General features: G+C 55.0%; 1 protein-coding gene across 5 annotated transcripts in view; it reads right to left on the bottom strand.

Annotated features, from left to right (window-relative positions):
- The window catches only part of Bcl9l (BCL9 like), a 30,498-nt gene extending 11,890 nt beyond the window's left edge, over positions 1-18,608 (bottom strand). For 2 of the 5 annotated variants that reach the window (XM_076924893.1, XM_076924896.1), the window contains exons 1-2: positions 14,842-18,608; positions 8,893-8,947 (exon numbers count right to left, since the gene is read on the bottom strand). The gene's annotated coding sequence lies outside the window, so the exon portion shown is untranslated. Of the gene's footprint in view, positions 1-8,892; positions 8,948-11,218; positions 11,311-14,841 lie in introns of those variants that run through there. The other 3 variants (XM_076924895.1, XM_076924897.1, XM_076924894.1) reach the window with 2 other exon arrangements.
- Between the last annotated feature and the right edge of the window lie 1,057 nt (positions 18,609-19,665).

The raw sequence follows: 19,665 nt of genomic DNA, 5'->3' as shown, positions 1-19,665 counted from the left end.
GGTCCACTGGAGGGCGCGCAGACAGACACATGGACAGACACAGTCCTCCAGGGACTGACTGGGCGCTAGCGGGCCGGGCAGACTGGGAGCACAGAGCTGGGACTTGAGAGACCCACGAGCACCCGAACTCTGACTCACACGCACACTTACAGCTCACACGTGGACAGGGAGACAAAGACACGCACGGAGCCCAGGAAACTATAGAGACGCTCACGGCCAGCCGGCAGAGGTGTGCCCGAGGGACTGGGCAGCGCGAACCAGCCGGAGCCGCCGAGCTGCCTGGGGCACACAGACATCCCGGCCACCCAGCGGAGTGATAGCCGGCGGACTCATTGAACAGATGTGAAGACTGAGACCCAGACACAAGGGAGCCATAGAAAGTTGAGCCCGACAGTCACAAAGAATACACAGAGGGCCATAGATACACCAACAAGCTGACTTACACAAACACAGACGCCTCACCCAACCGCCCCCTGCTCTGTCCCCTTTCCCCGCCCCCAGCAGAGATCCCGGTAAAAGGTGGGGGAGGGAAGGGGAGGAGTCTTGAGCCCTAGAGCCTCTTCCCGTGACAGGTCCAGCTAGACACACCAGTACACACTCCTGCTCCTTGCTCAGCTGCTGGAAACTGGGCTGGGACCTCCAAGTAAGGGGAGCCCTACCAGGTACATTGTGGGCGTCTAACCTTAAACCCCTGGAGAATACTTGGCTTCCCCACTCCAACTCTGTCTCTGAAAAAGATTCCAAAGTCCAGGGCCTAGTTTGCAGCATAGCACCCGCCCACACACACACACACACACACACACACACACACCACAACCAGGGAAGAACAGAGAGGCACTGAGGACTTCTGGGGAAATCACCTTGGTCAATGGAGGGCATGCTGTTTAACTCTCACCTCCATCCCTGGTTGATTCTCAAAGCCATCTGCCCAGTTTCACTAGGAGGAACTGAGGTCTAGGAAAAGTTGTGTGCCCTTGGGTCACATGACAGCATGGGTGACCCAGAACCCCCATTCCAGGTACCTTGGGACCCTCAGTCTAAATCAAATCAGTGGGCTTTCCACATGTAAGCCCCCAGAACTTATCACCTGTTATGGGGGATGGGGACTGGCCATCTAGTACTTTCTGTTAAGGGGTCTCCAAAACTGGAGCCCTAACCTCGGCATGGTGACTCACTGCTGTGATCCTAGCACTTGGGAGGCTGAGGCAGGAGGATCACAAAGTCAAGCCCAACCTGCGAGTTCCAGAACAGCCTAAACTACCTAGCAAGATTTGGTCTCAAAACGTTACCCCCAAAAAAGCTATTGGGGGGGGCACAAGGTCACAACTATAATAATCCAGGGAGGGGCTGTTAGGAAATTGGTCCTCTTCAGTGGCTCCAGTGAAAAGTGTCCCCTACGACTCCGCCTCCTGCTCCCACCCAGCTGCAAGGCCAGCTGAGGTAAGCACTGGATGAGTCAGGGCTTTCCCATCTCCCATCTCCCTGTCTGCCCATCAGGACATGGCCCCAGCTCCCAAAGACCCCTCTTCCTCTATGCTCAGTCCCAAAAGACACCTGAAATGTGTAGCCTCAAGAGGCCAATGGTTGGCAGGGAAATGCTTAAGGACTGAATGAGTGAGGAGCCTCCTCGAGCCAGGCCGGAAGCCCCTGGAGACCTGCCTGGCATGTCAGGGACGGCTGGGCTTCGGGAATGCCACTCTCTTAGACTGGGGAAGGGTGACGTGTGATCACAAACAGGGAGCAGTTGCAAGTCACCTGAGTGAAAGAAAGGCCAGAAGCAAACCCAGGAGAATGTGCCTGGAGCTAAGTAGGTGACACAAAGAAGCCAGACCCAGGCATAAGTCTATGATCCCAGCACTTGGAGGCTGAGACAGGACCCCGGCCAGCTTTGGGATACTTACAGAGCTTCTGAAACAAAAAGCCTGAAGTGGGTGTCCCTGGCCTCCACTGTATAAGATAAGGGTAGGCCACAGGTTGAGGGTTAGTGAGAACAATCCCAGTGGGAGGAGGGACAAGGAAGACTGTCTCCATGACCAGAGAGCCTCCAGGTGTTTTGTGTCAGCCCTGTTCAACACAACTGTTCCCCAGTTGGGCAAGCATCCACATACCCAGGCAATCTGCCTTTTCCAGGTTGGGAGTCTGCTTGACCAGACCAGCCAGCCCACGAGTCTCATGCCCTGCTCATAATTATCTTGGGGAAACCAGGAACTGTGGCTCAGCCCTAGAGTCGGCACTCAGAAAGCTGAGGCAGGAGGATTTCTATGGATTCAAGATCAGCACAAGCTAGACAACGGGTTCCAGAAGACTCTCTCTACAAAAATATTCATGCTTGGGTATGGTGGCTTACGCCTTCAACCCCGTCAACTCAGGAGGTAGAAATGGACTGGCTTTCCGATCAGAAGACCATCCCAGGCTACAGACCAGATTCCAGGCCATCTAGGGCTATGTAGTAAGATGTTATCACACACGCACAGGCACGCATACAACTATGACAACCAAAATACTTTTCACTCCAGGGCTAATGACGTCATCAGTAGAGCCAATACTTCATCGAGGACCTATGTACAATCTCAGTGAGACCAGGGAAACCGAGGAACAGTGAGACATGCTTGGAGGGTCATCCCCCCTCACCCCCCCCCCCCCCCGCAGTGAACAGAGACTTCCAGAAAAAAAATGTGAGATACACAGGGACAGGGTCCTTGGGCTCTGGCCGAGACAGATTCAAGTCCCAAGATAATGTCCCAATCCCCTTTCTCCTGGTGTCTGTCCCCTGGTCCTCAAAAGGTCCCCTTGTAACAAATTGTTTCTCTGGGGTGGTGACTCATATAGGTAGGGAGGGCTGGAATTTCTTTGAGACCCTAGCTCAAAGAAATCTGCTCAAGGCCCCAAGGTGTTATTTTAGTGGGGACCCTCTAGGTGGGGACTTCCAAGCTTGGGGGGTGGGATCCCCTCCCCCCTTCTGTTCTTAGCAACAACTAACTCTCCTCCCAGGAGTCCATGCAAATAAACCAGTTTTGCTTGGGAGGCTTCACCTGGGAGTTTCCAGCCCACCACACCTATAGCCCCAGGGTAAGGTCATACAATCCTAACCCTGCAGGACCATGAATTCTGCAGATCCTAGACCTTTGCAATGTAGGCTCTTTCAACGGAATGCCCGTGGGAGATCAGTTCTACTCTTGCTGGACCACTGTCCCTCTGGAGCCTGTGGGGACAAATGGCCAGGCCTAAGTCCACCTCACTTCTTTTGGCTCTTTTGGCCACTACCAGTGAGTCCAGACCTCAGGAAGCAATCATGCCCTGGCAGTAGGGTGCCCCCAAAAGACTGATGCCCAATCCCTAGTTACTCCCTCCCCCTAGGGAGAGGGGTGGGGAGGGGGGAGAGCACTAGGAAACAAGACAGGGCAGGAAGCCCAGGCAGGCAGCGGGCACTCTGGGCCAGGCACAAACAGCCAACACAGGAAACCACAGCCCACCCCCGCCCACCCCACCCGCCCAAGGCTCTGGGAGAGAGGAGTGCCTAGTACCCTGACTGAGGCCAGGGCCAGGGGTTAGCCCAGGGCAAAGGAGGTGCTCAAAGGCCTCCAGACCTCTCTCTGCCTCAGACCCCACCTGGGGAGGGGGAGAGGAAGCCAGGCTGGCAGAGATGGGCTGCCTCTTTAAATCCACCGAAATCCTGAGCTAGGCCCAACCCAGCTCTGGTTTCACAGGAAGGAAAGGAGCCCAGGAGCCGGCAGAGCCACGGTGGTGGCTCGAATTAGCCCCACCGCCCAAATATATCTGGGCTCCACTGCCACCCTACTGGCACTTCCTGCCCCCTGGCACCTGTACCAGAGTGGGGGTGGGGGAGGGTCTAGGTGCTACCTCTCCCCGATAGGAGACCCCGATCTCAGGAGGTGGCCTGTTGCTGTACCCACGTGGTAAGGAGTGACTTCTCAAACTGCACTCCGACAACAGGGGAAAATAGAAGCCAGGTAGCTTCCTGGGGGCCTTCACCTGGCCCGCGTCTCCCAAGGGGTTAATCTGGCCCCTATTTAGGGGGGCATGGGTGACCGAGGAACCTCCTCCAAACTGCCTGGCTACTGGAAACAATGGGGCCATTGTGGGAGGAGTGGAGTGTGGGCAGGCTACTGGCACAGTCAGCGCACCACGGGCGGGACCTCGCCCAAAGCCTGCCTGCCTGCCGCACTCTGCTCTCTCCCCCAGGTGCTGCCAGAGGCAGACACATCCTCCATCCCTTGCCCTGCCTGCCTGGCCCAAGCTCTTGGCACCAGCAGCACCTGAGTAGCCATGTAGCTCCAGTCTAAGTTGACATGCAGACAGCCATGACCCTCCAGGAAGCAGGGGCTTGTGGGCCAGGGCTAGTGGGGGTGGGGTGATGAGACAGGATGTGTGCCTGTGATCTCCTGCAGGGCAGACAGGAAGGCCAAACTGGGTTTCTAGTGTCAGTCCTGGCACCCTCATGCAAGAAGGGCTTACACAGAGCAGTGACAAGCAGGGTCCCCTGCCCTAAGGCCTCCTTTCTCACATCCACTCCATAAACCTCCTGACAAGTTGCGGTGCCTACTGTAGCCTTGACCATGCATCCTGGCATGCATGTGGTTACAACAGAGTAAGAATCAGCTCTGTAGCTGGGCAGATAGGATGCCAGTCCCATCATGCCTCTTCCAACCTGCAGCACCCTGTCCATCTCTTCAGCCCTCAGTTTACTCACAGGCAAAAGTCACCAAGTGAGGTCATCACCAGAAACTACCGAAAAATGTCTATGACACACACATAAGCCCTCAACCAAGTCCCTTGGACACTCTCCCTTTACTGACATAGTACCCAAGAAAGTGGCATGTGAGGAAGGTCCATTTGTGATGGGAAGCCCCATCTACACAGTCCTTGTGAGTACTCAGGCAAGCAAGGCTCATGGGCGGCGTACTTGTGTTACACCCAGGCATGGTTTTCTCTGCACTCTGTGAAGAAGCTTGTTCACTCTACTGACAGGCAGGCACCCCCAAGCACTCAAGAGTTCTGACTTTCTCCAATCCAGATGGATACAGAGAGCAGGCGTCCGAGGCTCCCTCAGCCTCAGGTCTTACCCAGGAGGTAAGTGAAGGCGTCTTCCCTTCCAATGATTTACAGCCCCCAAGTCTGACGCCTTTGGAAAATACATGCAGTGTGGAGCCATGGTTCTCTCTAAAGAGAAGGTCTTAGACAGAAAGGGCAGCTGATAAACAGTCCTCGAGGACTGGAGGCCCGAAGAGGAAGCCCGTTCTCTTCTCAACCAGAAAGGGCAATACCTCTCAGGGTGGCCCCACAAAGCCCCAAAAGGGTTAACAAGGTCCTAAAAATAAACCTGTTCCCAGCAGGACCCACTGATCAGAACCCTCCAGCCATCTGTCCCTGCTTTCTCCTGTTCACGTTGGAACATCTGAAACCGGCCCCAGAGCCCCAGCCCAATCCCAAAAATAGCCCCAGCCTGCCCAAGGAACAGGCCCAGAGGCCGAGCACAGGAGGCATGGCCGGCTCAACAGTTAAGTACCATGGTGCAGGCAGAGGAGCCCTCACCTCCCGAGCCCATAGAAAAGGGGAAGTTCTCTTCTCTCTGTCCTGGGAAGTGGTGGACAGCACAGCATGGGGTTCCTGTCCATCCCTCCTAGTTCAAGCCCATGGAGGGTACCTGGTAGCCAAGCCCAGGACTCAGACCCAGGAGCCCTGTTATTCCTGAATCCACAGACTATCCTAACCACCTGTCGACACAGATTCTTCTGTGGGCGACCCAGCCTGCCATCTATTCCACAGCTCCTCACCCAGGAGTCCCCAAGCTCCATCCCTACTGTCCTAGTCCTAGCTCGGGACCTTTGAGAGTCCTGGCTGCCCCTGGTATTCACATCCCCTCCCCCCTGCCCTGAGACACACACTTTCTTCCACACTCTTAGAGAAGGATTCCAGGGGTATCCTACTGGATACCAGGGGTGCTGACACGCCCCCGCTCTCCTTATAGACTTGAGGATGGCCCTCCCCACCTTTGCAAGATCCTGGGCATGCTCAACTCATCTCTCAGGCACTGCCCTTACATATTCAGAAAATGTTCAAGACGGTACCCTAAGACCTGTGGCAGGTGTAACCACTACCATCCACATCACGGCTCTACACTGCCTTATTTCTTCCCAAGGAAGGTCTCTGACTCTTAGACCAGGAAGGAAAGAAGGAGGCCATTGGAGCCATTTAAGGACAGAGTTGTTTCCTCCAGTCTGGTGACAGAACAGTGCAGCGGGGGTTGGATGGGAAGAAGGCCCTAAGACTAAAGTGAGCAAACAGGCTGGGGGAGGGAGTGGGGCTGGGCCCAGAAATGAAGGGCAAGGACAAAGAAATGGGGGTGGGGGTCCTTGGAAAACCCAAGTCCTTCTCTAGGTCCTGGGCAACTACAAAACTGGCAATCATAGTATCAGCCAGCAGCAACAATAGGGAAACTGAGGCAACAAGGTCTGTCTTGCCAACTGTGGTACCTCACGACTTTAATACCAAAACACAGAGGCAAGCAGAGCTCTGTGAGCTCAGGGCCAGCCTGGTCTGCACTGTGAGATCTTGCCCCAAAATACAAAAACAAGGTGGTTCTGGATAGGCATCAGAATCTAAAGACCTGGATGGGTTCTTTCTCTAAGCCCTTAGGCCAAAGCCCTGCTCCTGCAAGGAGCTCAGATTACTAACAGCCAAGCATCCCTAATGTCTGCCGAGCATCTGCGGACGTTATATATTTTACCCAATTTAGCCTTCAGAACAATTCTATAAAAAGTTTGGGGTTTGTTTTTATTTTTCCCTAGTCCTGGGACAGAACCCAGGGCCTTGAGCCTGCGAGGCAGACGACATCACCACCTAAGAAGTTTTCTTCCTGAGACAGGCTCTCACTGTGAAGACTAGGCTGGCCTCAAACGTGCAGTGATCTTCCTGCCTTTGCCTGGGAGTGTACGTAAGCACTCAGGTGCTCTCAGCTTTTTTCACCGGTCTCCTAAATCTCAGGATAGACTTCCAGTTTATTATGCAGCTGAGAATGGCCTTGGACCCATGATCTTCCTGGTTCTACCCTTCAGAGAACTGGGGTGACGGACATGCACCTCCACGCCTGTTTTATACCCAGCTTATGTCATTTCTAGGCTTGAACGTGGAGTTTTGTACATGGTGAAAGCAAGCATTCTATCAACTGAACTACAGCCCCAGTGCAGCCTTTTCTTCTTATTTTTTGAGATAAAGTCTTGCTATGTTACTTAGGCCGGCCTTGAACTCCTGAGGACTGGGGATCCTCCCTCAGCCACTAAAATAGTTGGAACTACAGGCAGGCTCCTACCACCACAGCCAGTCTTAGAAAAGGCTTTATTTTTATAATCTTGGAGTGTTTGGGGTTTGCTGGTTTGTCTATTTGTCTAGATATTACTCTGTAATCCAGAATGGCCTCAAACTTGAAGTGATCCTCCTGCCTCTACCTCTCAGTTGCTGGAATCCCCATGCCTGGCCTAGAAAGCCCTTTTATTATTTCCTCTTTGCAGGTAAGAAGAATTACATAGCTTGCCCAAAATACATAGCCCACCATTACAAGATCAGGATTGGAAGCTCAACACTTCAGCATTGGGTTCTTAGCCACTGCCCTCTGCAGGTGCAGCATGGTGTCAGCTCCTCACAGTGTTCAGGCCTGGCCTTCATCCCATGAACCCTTTCACCCTCCTCCTAGGCCTGATGGGTACCAGGTCCTGCACTAAAGGCCACACAGTTCCTGCCTGGGGAAGAGATCAAAGAGAGTCCAGAACCCCCGTGGCCTCTATATAGGTGCCCTGCTGAGCCAGGTCTGAAATCTCAAAGAGCAAAGTTCCAGGGCCTCCCTAGCTCCGCCCACCCCCAGTCCGTTACCTCCTCACCTATCCAGGTCCCTAACAAGTCAGCATGGTCCCAAGAGCTCTAGCACAGGCTCCTGCTGAGATGCCCAGGTAAATGAGAAGTCCTGCCGCCCCACCCCCAAGCCCCAGGTGGGAGTCAAAGGTCAAGTGGAACTTTTCAGAGAAGGCAGGAGTCCGAGCCCCACCTCCCCACCCCCACGCTGACCCACCTGTCCCTCCCCTCCTCTTCCCATGTTTTTCTACAGCCAGAGTTAGAAGCAGGGCAGCTTCCTCTAGGAAGACAGTAGAAGGGAAAGTTGGGGGGTGGGGGAGATTAGGTGAAGGAGCTAGAAGTTCTCCCTCCAGAGGGCTGTCCAGGAGGAAAAAAAAAAAAAAAACCACCTCCCCCTCCCCCGCTTCCCTTCCTCAGGCTTTCCCTTTCCCTAGTCAGACAGGAGCCTACACGAGTGTTTGTTGTGAGTGTAGAACTGTTGCTAAGTAAGGAGAGAGGGAGGAGGGAAGCTATGTGCTTGTGTGTGTGTGTGTGTGTGTGTGTGTACACGCCTGTGAATCCAGGGCAGCAGAAGCCAAACTTACAGTGGTGGCTGGTGGCCGGTGGACACCCTGGATTTGACTCAACCTCTAGAAGCCAAAGCCAAGGAGGGAGGGCAAGAAATTAGGACAGCCATAAAAATCTACCTTGCTTTCCAGGTGGACACAGTTCTGAGTCTCCCACCTCCCACCAGGAGAAGAGGCTTCGAGTAGGCCTAGAACTTTCGGTGGCACCCAGCTTTAACCCTTCCCTGTCCGGGGCGCATACACACACACACACACACACACACACACACACACACACACACACACACACACACACACCTGCAGTATCGCCCACCCAGACAGGAGAATGCAAGTAGAGGCAGAAAGCCAGGAGGAGGGAGCTGACAGAGCCAAGCAGGAGGCTAAGCCAGGATGATGCGGCCACTGCAGACAAGGATGGGAAGGCCAAAAAAGCAGCGCAAAAACACATGGACCCGCTCACCTCTGAGGAATGTGTCAGGTTCAGGCTCAGGGGTGTGGTCTGGGATGGGGGCTCCCTGTGGAGAAATGGTCACAGCTAAAAGTCCCTGGCCAGCAATCTAAGGCCCTGATCCTCCCAGAACCCCAACCCCAGCCCCCTCCCCAGCCACAAATGTGTTCAATTTACGGACAACCTTCAGCTTCAGGAAGTCTCAGAGTTACTCAGACACACAACCCCCCCCCAGACTTCTGTGGACTGGCCAGGAGCCAGGCCTGACCCAGCTGCCCACCACACCACTCCCCCTCCCTGTCCTGGAAGCAGGAAGAAAAAGGTACTAGAAGACCTCAGACTTAGTTCCCTGGAAGCTTGGCCCCACAGAGAGAGGGAGGGTGGAGGACTCCCACGACCTGGCCTGAGGACCTGGGGGGAGGGGTGGCTGAAGCCCAAGGACCCAGCTTCCAGAACCAGTCGTCCCCAGGTTAACCTGTGGCAGGGGTAAGGGGTTAAGATCCTATGTACCTATGAGGTTTCCTTGGCTATAACCCTGGTCCCCTAAAGACAAAGAATCCTGGGCACCTGGTCTGAGTCCCAGGGCCTGGGGTGAGGAGGGTTTAGCAGTTTGGTAGCACTGGGTGAAGCTCCCACAGCAGGGAGGGAGGGAGGCTGGTGGCTGGGCTCAGTTTGTACTGGGGGTCAAAGGGGAGTTCTTTTCCGAAGAATTCTGGGAGAGACGCCAACTAGAGCAAGCTGCTAACCACCCCTCCTCCCTCTCTCTTGCTGTACTGGGGTGGGGGGGTGTCCCTGCCAACCAGACTTAACCCTCTGCAGCCTGTGTTGCTCTTGGCTCAAGATGGGACTGTTGGAAAGAGACCCTGACTGTACCCAGCTTCCAAAGACAGGAAAGTGACAGCCAGCATGTTGTGCCCACCAAGTGCCCTCTTCCTATCCGCACCGCCCTGCCCTACCACCATCTAGGTGACTTTTCTAGACTCAACTCCCAGAGGTGTCTGCAGTGACGTGCCCGTGTGCATGTCTCAGAGACAAGAGATTGAGAAACAAACTGAAAACTCCTTGCCAAGGCCCTCCTCCTGCTGGGTCACTGAGGGCTATACCAACATGGGCCTCTACTACTACCTCCCACTGTACTGGGGACCAAAGGACACTTCTGGGAAAGAAGCCTAGCCTATGCCCACCTCCTGAGAAAGAGAAAGAGGTCTCCTCAGGCCCTTCATTCACAGAAACACCCGCTGCCTGTCTTCCTCCCTGACCTTTGCCTGTATGTGCAGAAAAGCATTCAGGTTACTGCCTAAGATCCCAAGATAGGAAACTGAGTCCTAGCAAGGAATCCGAGCATGCCAGTGAGTGAATATCGCCAACCAGCATAAATATACAAGCAATACTCAGGCTTTAGCTAGAAGAAACAAAAACCAAAACATTCATAGCTGCCCCCTCAACCCCCATATGCAGAACCTCACTGGCGCAGGAAGGAAATGAGGGAGACATCAGTAAGACTTCCCTGGACCAAGGCTGCAATGGTCCACCCCAAAGGCCTGCCCTGCCTTCTGCCTTCTGCTTGGGATTAGATTTTCAGCTTGTTTTGTTAAACAACTAACTGTGGAGAAGTCAAGTTTTCTGAACCTGAAACCCATCACCAAACTCCAAGGTAAATTGTGACTGACTGTTCCTGGTCTCCGATGAAGGAGGTGACTGTAGAAATGAAAGGAACATGTCCCTTTAGTCCCTAGGTTCCCTCTATCAGCCATCACTACACCCTCAGGACACAGGGTTGCCTGGTGCCACTGAGCATACAAGGCCAGAGAAAGAGAGGACCAGGCCCTGGCAACAGCTTATCCAGGCGTCTCCCCAACTCCACCACTCTTTCTCCAAGGCCTCAGAGCTGCCAGAAGCTTGGGCCTCACTCCAGGAAACCTCCCTATCAAAGGGCAGAGGACTCCACGTCCCAGGGAGCTGCAGACCTGTGACTACACCCCCCAGACATGTTCCCAGGGTGGAGGAGGAGGCAGAACAGAAGCAAAGCGGTAAGCACATATCAGAGACACACCTCCAGCGCACTCCTCAGAAAGAACCCCCAGACGCACACAAGTGAGAGACAAGCAGACACACTTTCAAGGTACCTCCTAAAATAGCCCAAACTTTCCTTCAGACCCGTGAGAGTGGCAAATTCAGAGGCAACCAAAGAGTACTCAGGAAACAGCCAGCCGTCAGCCAGCCACACAGAATACTAACACAGACACACCCACTCCGGGACACACGCAGAGCCACCGCATACAGAGTAGTACAGTTTGTATCCATGTGCAAGCAAGCACACAATCTCAGAGGGAGGTACCTCCAGTGCGGTCCGGGTCCGTCGAAAAGTCAGACTTGAGGACAGTGAGCCGTAAGTGGGGAGGGGTGTCAGAGGGGGCGGCGGGGAAGCACTCAGGATTTCAAAACAATCCTGGTTTCGAAATGCTGGATTCAGGGCCATTCCTGAAGCTGGGGGTGGGGGTGGGGGACACAGACCAATTTGGAGCTACCAGGACAAGGAGGAGGAACGGGCCAGACAGAGGTAGTGGTACAGCCAGTGGAGAAGGGGACCCGGAAAAGGCAACCAAGTTAGGATCAGCAGCTGGCCTAGAACCAAGAAGGGAGGGCCCTGCCTGCTGGACACAGGGCAAAGGGAAGGCCTCCAGGGGCTCTGCCACTGACAGAAGTTCAGAGGCAAAGGGAGCCTCTACTCCCCTTCAAGACTGAAAGTTAGAAGCCACCACACCCCTTACCTACACACAGACCGAGAGCATACCTCTTCTCCAGAAGAGTGCCTTGCCTATGTTTCCCTATGCAGTAAGAGTTGAGAGACAGTGAGGGACAAATGTCCCCACAGTCAGGACTGGCTAAGGAAACATCTCCCCTAGAAGTCTTCACAAGCGATCACCTCAGTTTCCCATGAGTACCCCCCCACACCCAGGAAGTCACCTTTCCCTGGTAGCCAGAATGTTCTCACTGCCCCTCCTCCAACCTCCAGGGAAAGTAGACAGAGGGAGGGAGGGAGGGGAAGGAGGGAGAGAGGGAGGGAGGGGAGGTCAGGCCAGGCTGGGGGTGGGGCTTTGGAGGCCTGGCCCTGGCACCCGGCAGGAAATTCCAGGCTGTAACTCCAGGCTGCCTTCAGGGCCACCCATCCAAGTGACATGCTGCAAGTAGATCTTCGTGACTATGGCCATCTCCACCTATCCCCTCAGCTCCTGGTCCTGGCCACCCAGTCCTCCAGCCCCAGCTCTGGAACTCAAGAGGTCCAGGCTTGGGAAAATGTAGCAATCCCTGGAAGAGATGCCCAGTCCTGGAAGGAGCCCCTACTAAGCTCCTTGGACTAATCTGAGCCTCTTCCCTCAGATCCCTGGGGGCAGTATACACAGTGTGGCTATGGGTGGGCAGCTGTTGGGGCTGGCAAGCAGGGGCACAGATGCCAAGCTACGGCAGCCAGGCGTTCAACAGGTTGAGCCAGTCCCTGGAACAGCCAGCCCCACCCCAGGGAGAGCGGGCCTGGCAGAGGCTCCCTGCCTGGGGCACCCAGCCTGCACCGCTTTGCTCCCACGTCTGCCCACTTTCCCACGGTGCCATCCCCCTCTATCCCCTCCCCCCACCAGGTCAGCACCCGGGCAGTGCCCAGGGCCTTGGTACAAGGAAACAAGGGATGCCATTTCCCTGTCATCCTTGGTTGCCTGGGCTCTTCGGGTACCTCACTATCAGCAATGGAGAAGCTCAGGGAAAGTAAACACAGCATCAGCGCTACACCAGTCCCCACCCCCACCCCCTACCGGGCTTCCTTTGATCCTGGGAAGACTGGACACAGACACTCTGGCTCCCTAGAGCTGCCCGAGGGCTCTGGGACAAAACCTCAGCCTGAGGCAACGCCACAGGCAGGGTGAGGGTGCCCTCAGCAACTTATCTAAGGTTCCCTGGAAGAGAGAGGCTGCAGGGTTGGCTTTTGACTCCCCCTAGTTACACCAGAGTTTCTGGTGCCTACAACTTTGGTGTGGTGGTGCCTGCACCCCCACCTCACTCCAGGACTCTGTGGAGTACGGTCACGGTCCTAGGTCCTAGCTGCTTCCCCCAAAAGCAGCCACCCCCACTTTGTAATACTTCTTTCATCTAAAGCAGGTGCCAGGCATTCTGGCCTTTGCTGAGTTGACACTGTCACTCTGCCACCCACTAGGTCTCTGTCCAGCAGGCTACTGGCCTCCTTGGTTGTTGAAGCTGAACCCACCAGCCTAAGGCTTCTGCTGAACCAGGTACCAGGAACTTGCTAACCAGAGTCCTGAGTGCTCTGTGTACTTTGAACATGCAAGATCACCAAGGTCCAATTAGCACGGATGCTTTAACCCCAGATTTCTGTGAACCACCAGCCCTTCTTTCGTCTTCACTCTTCCCTTCATGAACCCCTCTCCACCCCATCCCAAGCATGAGTGGTTTAGAAAAGAAACTCTCGCAGGGATGCATGCAGCCAGAACCCTGGTCCTCTGAGGCCAGATAGGTGGATCACTTGAAAGTGCTTTCCTTCCTGGTACCAGAGTTCTGCTTCCCTTCCTGCTTCATACCTTCCTCTACCGTTCTCACCCTAATCCTGAGGCTCCCAACTGTGGGGCCTGAGAGCTGACTTTGAGCACACACTTTCCTTAGAGCCATGAGATTACAGTCTTGGCCAGAGAAGGCAACCAAGTCCATGCTGGGGAACAGCAGGGGAACTGTCCTCAGGAGGAGACTGACCCCTGGAGAGGTTGAGGAGAGTGGGGGAAGGAAGTGTAGGTATCGCATCGGTGGTGGTGTAGCAGCTATGATACAGACAGCATTCCCAGGAAAAACAGAACACCAAGCAGTTCCGTGGGAGGGAAAGAGGTGGCGCAAAGATCAAGGGGGCCGAAGACCCTCCCAGACACCTTCTCCAGAGCTCAGGCAAGCACCGAGCCCTCCTCTCTCAGAAATGACACTCTTTCTCCCTAAAGCAGAGGTTCCCCCGGGCAAGACATGAAAACACACACACACACACACACACACACACACACACACACACACACAAGCAGCAGACAGAACAGAAGGAGGAGGGAGGAAGGTGGTGTCAGAAAAACCCGGAAGGAAGGAAGCTGGACAGACAGACAGAAGCTAATCCTTGCTTCATTGCTCCAGAGAGAGACACTCCTGACTCCCAGACTTTGAGGGATGTTCTATTTCTCTGCCTCCAAGGGGGGAAAAGTACGCTGGACCTCCCTATCCTCTGAAACCAAATTCCAGTAGCCCTTGGAGTAGGGCCATACTCCAGCCATGCAGGAAGGCCTAAGTCTTACTTCTCTTCTTCATATCTCCCTCCCAGCGGCTCCTTTGGATCAAGACAGGAGCCACCTTTCCTTGGCAGTGCAGAGAAACCTCCAAGGAACTGTATGACTGCCCCACCCCCAGCCAAGCCCACACCACTCAGAATCCTTGGCAGGGGAGGCTCCTCTGGTTTCTATGGCTCAAAGGCAGTGCCTGGGGGCAGAGGACCCAACCTCTCACTCTTGTCCTAACCCTCCTCCCCCAGGAGGCTCCCACGAACAGGGGAGGAGAGTAAAGGTGCTAGGACCTAAGAGTTAGTGAGTCTGAGAAGGGGACTACATCTCCCAGAAGCCCCCAGGGCAGAGTTCCCTGCTCCAGCTGGCCCAAGGCCGGCCTTGTTCTCTGCGCTAAGGTGGTGGGGTCTCCGGGCTGCCACTAAGCCCTTCTCGCAGTGCTCCGAGAGTGCCAGCTTGGTTGAAGACCTAGGAATATCCTCTGGTGACCCTAGAGGAGTCCCCCGCTTCCTAAACAGCCTGGGGTGCGAGCTAGAACGCAAGAGACAATCAGACTGCGCTTCCCCTCCCCAATTTAAACTGGATCTCGCTTGGCGCGCTCCAGCTGGCCTGGCATGACTTTAGCCCTCTGCCCCAAACCAACCCTCACCTCGCACCGGTCGGGGGTCCTCACGCCAGGCCGGAGCTAGACGCCATAACCAGGTCAGGGTCGTTGGGTGGACTGGAATCCTCCAGCAGGACGGTGGAAACGCGGAGAAGGCGGGCAGGCGGTGGTCTTTTTGATCCTGGACGCCTTGATCTTAATACCAGCCCGGCCCGCGAGCAGGTATCCGGGAGGCGCTGCTTGCCTGGGTTCCTGCCTTCCAACCGCGGAGCATGGTTCTGGGCGCCGGCAGCAGCGGGAGAGCTAGCGCACCGCCGTGCCGGGGCTCCGGGCTGGGGTCTCGGCCCAAACCTCCCGGCTCCGGCTGCTGCCGCTCCTGCTCCTCCTCCTCCCTTCCTTCCTTCCTTCCTTCCTTCCTTCGCCTCCTCCTTTCACTTTCCCCGAGGCCCGCGGGGACGGCGGGCGCGGGGCGGGGAGGGGGCTGTCTAGGCGCTTATTGTTGGTCGGATGCCGAGGGTCCAGATCGCAGCCCCCGGGCGGCGCGGCGCCAGGGGACCCAGGCGTGCGGGCGTCCGGCCGGCTGGCTCCGGGCGGCGGCGGTGCTGCAGCGGCCCCGGATCCGGGGCATGTCCGGCCACTGGCTCCGCCGCGCGCCGCCGCCTCCCCGGGATCCCCTGCGCTGCCGGAGCCTCGCTCGCCCCTCCACTCGGCTCCTCTCCCCAGCCTGAATAAGCATCGGGGCTCTCTGGCTGCCTCCTTCTGCCTTCATACCAGAGCCGGGAGAGGCCCCTGTCAAAATAAGAGCTCCCCCATCTCGCCCGACTCCTCGCCCAACCCGGCTCCCCCAGCCTCCCAGTGGTCTGACTCGGTAAGGCGCCCGACCGGCTAGCAGGAGGCAGTTGGCCCTGGGCGGGGAAGGGGCCTTCGAGCCACCCTCCCCCTTTCCTAAGGACTAGGGAGGAGTAGCACCCACAGCATCGCAGGCTAGAGAGAGAGCTGACAAACCTACCGTGCTATCTGCACGGATTGGAAAGAGTGGGAGTCTCCTGGACACACACACACACACACACACACACACACACACACACACACACACGTCTAGCTTCTTGCTTTATTGTACCCACCTACATCCATTCTGCACCGAGAGCATTCCCCCCTCCCACTGAAGACAGACTGATTTTTTTTTTCAATTAAACCTTCAACAGTGCAAATTGGATGCTAAGAAAACGTTTGAGGAAGTGAAACCTTTGTCTTCTCAAACTCTCCCTCACCTCAAAAGGCTTCACACACACATTCACAGCACACACACAAACACCCTCCTATGGGATATCAGACCCATGGAAGAAAAAAAATTCTAAGCAGTTTTTAAAAGCATCGCATATATTATCCCCATGGTTACCACGGGCTTACAAGGAAGGGTTATAGCCCCATTACATAAATGAGAAAAGTGAGGCTTGTGTGACTTAAGGAACTACCCAGTTGCACAACTAGAATTGTGAACCTAGGACTAGAATTCAAGTCTTCTTATCCCAGGACACTTTTCTTCTATCTCACTGCCCCTTCACCTAGAATGAGATCAACCAGTGCCGAGCACTGAGGGCTCCAGAAAGAAAAGACACCAGTAAACTGTGTCACATCAGTGCCACCCACCAGGGTACTGACTCCCGTATTTTGTCTTTTCTCCTGTCTTCACATCTGGCTGGCACAAGATTCAGGACTCAGAACATAACTTCCAGTCTCCCTGTGTTCCTTGCAGGAATGATGCAAGTGTTGGCCAGGTTCACAGTAGGGCTTCAGGGAATGTTGACTGAATGAGTGGATGAGGCCAGGAGCTGAGCACTGGGCAAGATCTGGGCGGTCCAGATAGGGGGCATGGGCATAAGCCCTGAATGAAGAAGACCTCAGCATGACAGGAAGTGTATAGGCCGGAGGATCAGGGGTTCAAGATCATCTTCAGCTATGTATGAAGCCTGAGCTCAACCCCGGGCAAATATGAGTTTCTATCTAAAGTAATAATAGATAAAAATGAACAAAAGCCTTGAAAGTGGAGAGAACATGACTCCGTAACTTGTGTGTATGATAATATGACTTACACAGCAATTTCATGAGAAATTCCAAATGACCATGTTTTAGGGTTGACTTTTGATTGATTGATTGTTTGTTTGTTTGTAGATAGGGTCTCTTGTCTCTGTAGCCCTGGCTGTCCTAGAACTCACTCTGTAGACCAGGCTGGCTTAGGATTCACAGATCTACCTGCCTCTACCTCCCAAGTGCTGAGATTAAAGTAATGGACCACTCTGCCCAGGGACTATGTTTTTTTTTTATAGAACTATTTTGTTTTTATTTTATATGTATATGTGTGTGTGTGTGTGTCTTCGTATGTGTACGTATGCACCCATATGTGTGCCTGGTGTCCACGGTTGTGAGCTGCCATGTGGGTTCTAGGACTGAGCCTGGGCCCTCTTCGAGAGCAGCAAGCCCTCCGTACTGTGAGCCATTCCTCCACCCCTCCTCATCATTTTAACACACTCCCCAAGTGTGTGCTAACTCTTGTATCAGGCACTGTGCTAGGCTAAGGGTTTAATCACCCCAATTCTATGAAGGAGGCTTATCTTCATTTAAAGGAAAAGAAACTGAAGTCCAGAGAAGCTGGTCTCTGTGATCCCCATACTTTGGAGAGTAGGATCATGAATTTGAGTTTAGTTTTCTTCTCTCTTTAGGGTCCCTAGGGTATACTACTGACCACAGGCAGTGGACCAACCAACAAACTGACTCTCAAAGTTACTACGTGGATCAGCCTCCCACGTGACAGCCATCACAAATGACAAGACACTTGGGTTTCATTATGACAGGTTCTCACTGTATAGCCCTGGCTAGTCTGGAATTCTCTATGTTGAACAGGCTGGACTCAAACTCAGGAATTCACTTGCCTCCGCCCCCTGAATGCTAGGATTAAAGGCATGTACCACTAATTCTTCTTGGCATAAGCCCTGTTCATACTAGGTCCAGAAATCAGTATTTATAGTGGTGGCGGCAGGCTGGAGAGATGGCTCGGCCATTAAAGTCTAGGCTCACAACCAAAAGTATAGTGGCAGCGGCTGGGTGACAGGGGTCTCTAATGTAGTACATAAAAACGCAAGAGTGTTTGGTATGTCCCGCGAAGCAGCCTTGTGGAGCGCTCCCCTGGGTGTGGCTGTGACTCATTCCCTCAGTGTAGGTTCCAGGTCTGGATGCAGAGCCGAGCTTTGGGCTGCTACGAGTTATGGGTGGAACCCTGGAGCCAGAGAGCAGGGAAGGATTCCTTTGCTGGAATCGAGCGGCTCCCTCTACTGGCCAACTAGGGAGAGACGTCATGCTTCTGTGTGTCTGCATCACCAGGGATGTCACAGGTGTGCCAGCGAATGTCCCTGTCAGCTTTTACCGGTAAAAGTGCGGCATGGGCATAAGTGTATGAAGGTGTCCCTGACGAGATGCTCCTGTGAGAGCGCTGCTCGAAACCGTTTCTGGGAGCTGTAGCCACAACCGCGTCTGGTAATAAAATTTACTTTTGGACAGTGGGGAGAGGTGTTTTCTGAGATGAGCCATCTTCCTGTTTCTGGAGTGATCCGAACGCACTAATAATGCTGGCACTCCTCTCCAGCGTGCGCTAGCCCGAGTAGGTGGGCGCCGGCCGTGGGAAGTTATGTGGAAGAGACTCTATATTCTAAAGCAACTAAGGACCCAAGAAAGGGTTAACCTAAAGCCCCACAGTAAATAACTTCAATCATTGGCTCGGGGCACTGCCCGTCAGAGTTCTGAGGGTGGGGTTTTTGAGGCTGCAGTCAGATTGCCCAGAGTCCCTCACTAGCCACTAGCCCCTGGAATCCCCCTCCCATCACCACCACCACCATCATCATCAGACCACTGGGCTTTGCCCCACACTGTGCCCATCTTGATGGAGACACCTCTTCTGGGCCCTGGATGAGGCGCGGATCCTGGCATCTTGGCTTACCCACTCTCTCCAGCAGCCTGGCCTCCTGATAGATGGTGATTATTATATAATAGACTCTGGACAGAGCCGTGCCAGCGCTGGGAACACTGCCCCTCCTCGAAGTATGCCTTAGGGCCTGGCATCTGCCGAACCGACCTTACCGCCCAGCTGTGCCGACGTCCCCGGCACCGCCTCCTTCCGGGAGCGGGAGACCCCAAGAGCCACCTTCCCTGGTGGCCAGAGGCCGAGTCCTGGGATGGGGCGGGCCCAGGAGTCAGGCCGGCTCCCCGCAGGTCTCTGGGTCGGCCGGCAGAGCGAGGCTTTACCAGCGCCTCGCTAAGACTGTGGAGTCCACCTGGCCCCCTGCAACCTGAACTTGAAACTTGGACACCAAGGGAGGTGGGGCTAGGGGGCGCTGGGGCCAGGGTCGGAAAGGGAAAGGAGTTTGGAAAGCGGCGGGGACAGGAAACTCCAAGCTGGACTAGGGGGCTGGTAGGGGCAGAGGGGGAGGGACTCTTATCCTGACAAGGCTCCCGCCTTCTCCGACTGGAGGGTTTGGAAAAACTGAGCAGGCAGCCAAGGCTTGGCTGGAAATCCTGCAGCCCACCCTCCTGGGGACACAAAGCTGGAGGGCGGGGGCAGGGCGGGGGAAGAGAGCGCGACCCCGGGGAGGGCAGGGCCCCTTTTGGGGCTGGGGGCCCAGGGCCAGGTCCCTGGGGAGGGGGTTCCAGGCGCTGTCTCCCTGCAGTCTGCTTCCCCCAGCTCCTTGCTCTCCCCCTCCCCCCGCCTCCCCCCTCTCCGGCTCCAGTCTTGCAGATTGCGGGCAGACTTAACTCCTAGCGTGCCAGTCTAGTGGACTCGGAGGTGGTGACACTTGATTCGCGAAGCGGGGAAGGAAG

This window comes from Arvicanthis niloticus, chromosome 26 (genome assembly GCF_011762505.2).
Source record: "Arvicanthis niloticus isolate mArvNil1 chromosome 26, mArvNil1.pat.X, whole genome shotgun sequence".
NCBI classification, from domain to species: Eukaryota; Metazoa; Chordata; class Mammalia; order Rodentia; family Muridae; genus Arvicanthis; species Arvicanthis niloticus.
Note: the sequence above shows the minus strand (reverse complement) of the source record. Positions and strands in the feature narration are given on the sequence as shown.